Source organism: Lonchura striata, chromosome 8 (assembly GCF_046129695.1).
Source record: "Lonchura striata isolate bLonStr1 chromosome 8, bLonStr1.mat, whole genome shotgun sequence".
Taxonomy (NCBI): Eukaryota; Metazoa; Chordata; class Aves; order Passeriformes; family Estrildidae; genus Lonchura; species Lonchura striata.
In genome coordinates, this window is record NC_134610.1 from 263,934 (window position 1) to 267,350 (window position 3,417).

Below are 3,417 nucleotides of genomic sequence, written 5' to 3' on the forward strand. Positions count from 1 at the left end.
TCGGCCAGCTTCGGTTACTTTCGGCTAAGCTCGGCTATTTCCGACCGCATTCGGCCCCACTCGCCTCTTCGGCGCAGCTCGGCTCCACTCGCCTCCACGGGCCCTCCCGGCCACTTTCGGCCACGCTCGGCTATTCCCGCCCGCACCCGCCTCCATTCGCCCACTCCCACAGCTCGGCTCCCTCCGGCTCACACATTTCCTCAGGGCACCTCATTCCAGGGCACACAAATTGCAGCCCCTAAAGGCTTGCGGCTCTTTCAACACACACTTGTAACTCAACTCTCGGGACAGAGCTGATGGCTCCTTTAGGACAAGAATAGTTACATCTAAAAGCAATTCCCTCATTTTGCATCTCCTTTTCATTTAACCCCCCCCCAAAATCCCATACATATCACAAGGAATGTGCAGTTCTGGTTTCCCCACCCTCCGTATACTATTTGTACAAAGGACCTGGCCACAGCACACACAACTGAATAAAGCCCAGCTTCAATAATCAGAACAACTGACATTTGTTTACAAATTAGGTGCAGTTTTGTATGGTGCTGCGTACCCTCGGAGGCGAGTCGAGGAAAAAGAGCTACAGCACTGGAACCTAAGTTTTAGCAGCTGAGTCATTTGTAACTTGTGCCATAAAGTAAACCAAGCATCACTACAGTATTATCTGCTGAAGTTCTCCACTGTAGGTTTAAGGTACAGCAGCACGTGCTTTACTCCCAACAAAAGCTGCTCAGGTGGGGGGAGCCGGGAAGCCAAGTCTCTCCACTTTGTCTGAACACCATCTTCCAGGAAGGTACTGCTTCCTCTCTCCCGGGCTCCCTTCAGCAAAGTAGCAAATACAGAATCCGGTGCCACAGAAGGCTCTTGCCTGACCTCCTTGTGGTTTTCAAACTGTTTAAAGCGAAACAAAAAGCGTAAGAGAAAAACAGTGATGAGTATGAAACAAAAGTCTCTTCAGCCACCTTTGGTTTGAGATGAGCTCTGAACTGAAGCTCTGGGAGCACAGGCGTGCAGTCCTGCTAGAACAGAGCTGTCCAGTAGTGTCCCCAGGGGTATCTGGAGTGTTCACACTGCTGAACTGAGAAAAACTCACCAAACCCAGCCCAGGGGCCTGTGATCCTCCACCCACCCGGGGGAACTCCGGGCGCTGTAAACAGAGGCCACAGCGCACACCAGGCTCTGCTGTGCCTGCTGAGGAGTCTCTGTATGAGCCCTGAGGCCTGGTATCGCCTCCCAAACACCACAGAGACCTCTTGTGTCATCAGAGAAAAGCCCTGGAGCAAACGTGTGTCCCCAGCACGATCAACAAGGATGCAGAATTACCTCCTCAATAAAAACGCTGTTCCTGATGGAAATGTAACCTCTGTCAACTGTGAGGATTTTATAGGAATACTGGCTCAAGAATTCAGTGACTTCAGGTATTCCATACCACAGGTTCCTGGGACTACTTGGGCATCCAGAGTCTATAGTATCGGTTAAACTGGTAGAGCTGAGGATACTTAGCAGCTTTGTCACAGAGCTGGAACGTCAAGCAGGGAGAAAGGGGCTCTCTCGGAGAGTGCAGGAGGCCAGTGAAAACAGCAACAAAGTCCTCCACGACATCTGCTCCTAGAAAAGCCAAATAAATTAAACTATTGACATGAGCACGGACACTGGGGCAACCTTCCTTACTTTGGGCCTTGCCAGCAGCCCACAGAGCCTCACGCAGAAAAGAACTGAACGAGATCAAAAAGTGTTCGCAGTGACCTAGACACGTGCTCCTGACTGCAGAGGTACCTGAAAAACCCTCCAGACATCATCAGCTCCTGCTGAAGCAAACAATCCACCTTCGCTGTCTTGTGCCAAAAACACGCCCGTCTCTTTACAGGGAGACACCCTGCCAGGCACCGCCTCAGAGAAGAACCGAGCTGTACTGGGGGGATACACCCAGCCAACGTGTACAAGTTAAACAGAATTTTCTGTCAGAACTGGGACTTTCAGCACCCCCCAGGTGCTACTCGACTGCCACATACACAGAGAGGGCTTCGTGAGGTGCTCTGCGGTTGGCCAGTCCTGTTCCAAGCCCTGCTGATGCCCCTGTGGTTTTAACGCTGTCCTCAAGGAGGTAGTAGAACCTCGCAGTATTTGCCCCTGGAGCTTAATTTCTGAAGTTTTCCTTGGGAAACGCATCCATTTCCTACTTAACAAGGCAGTCCCCTCTCCCTGATCTCGGGAAGAGCTGCCCACAGGCACGGGAAACACCTTCCTCTCCTGATCGCCATGCTCTGCCCTTAAAACGCTGTGTTACTGAGGCCAACTACTTCCAGACCAAGACTGTCCATGCAGGGACAGTGTCCCTTCTCTTCAGGGTCAGGGAATTAGGGCAGAAGCACCTACAGAGCTTCAATGCCCCTCTTGAGCACAAAACACCATCAATCTGCACCTCCTTCTGCTTGCAGGGAAGGTAATAACATGCCTCAAGGTAAAAAATTATAAACGGTAAAAAATTATTACAAGAGAGTAGAAATGATGCCACTTTCACTCCACTGCTAGAAACGACACATAAAACATAAAAAAAAAAAACTGTACCTGTTCCGTTTTCAGACTGAAGCAACAGCATATTCCTGGCTGCTAATGCAGCAGGGACAACAGCACTGAAGGGAAATGTCTGGATAATCACGCCTTCATTTAAAGAGAACACAATTTCCTCATCTAAGCCATCACTGCCCTCCATCAGAACAGCCAGCATATCCACGACATCTAATAAGTGAAGGAAAAAATGTAAGCAGAGGATCCAGACTAACTGGGAAAACAACAGAGGTAGAATGCAACATTCCAGGAACACAAGGTATCTTTTTAGTTCCCAAAAAAACCCAAAAACAAAACAACAACAACAACAACAAAAAAAAAAAACGAAAGCAAACAAAACAAACAAGAAAACCTTAAAAAAAAAAAAAAAAAAAAAAAATTCAAAGGCACATTTGCCAGGCAATACAATGTTGGGGGCAGCACAAAAATCACAGCTGTACTTCATTCTGCCTTTCAAAGCTGCTGTCCAGCACAGGTTGCCCAGAGAAGCTGTGGCTGCCCCCGGATCCATGGAAGTGTCCAAGGCCAGGCTGGACAGGGCTTAGAGCACCCTGGCATGGTGGAAGGTGTCCCTGCCCATGGCAGGGGGTGGAACGGGATGAGCTTTAAAAAAAGGTGCCTTCCCATCCAAACCCTTCTGGGATTCCACGATTCTGTGAACAGCTTCAGGCAGGACTACATTTCCATTGTAGTTCAATAATGCTGCTGCAAGAACACGAAGAGAGATTTCAAATACTGTTAAAGTGGCACAACCACATCAAAAATTACGTCTGGGAGTAAAGTGGAAACTCTGCTGATTCCAAGGACACATGGAGGGCTGAATCCTGGAGATCCTTACATAACAGGATCTCT

General features: G+C 48.9%; 1 long non-coding RNA gene across 1 annotated transcript; it reads right to left on the reverse strand.

Moving 5' to 3' along the window:
• Window positions 1-470: 470 nt before the first annotated feature.
• Window positions 471-2,871, reverse strand: LOC144246688 (uncharacterized). Its single transcript, XR_013340355.1, has 3 exons — window positions 2,566-2,871; window positions 1,321-1,605; window positions 471-888 (listed from the first exon to the last, which is right to left on the reverse strand). It is a non-coding gene; the product is annotated as an uncharacterized LOC144246688 (long non-coding RNA).
• Between the last annotated feature and the right edge of the window lie 546 nt (window positions 2,872-3,417).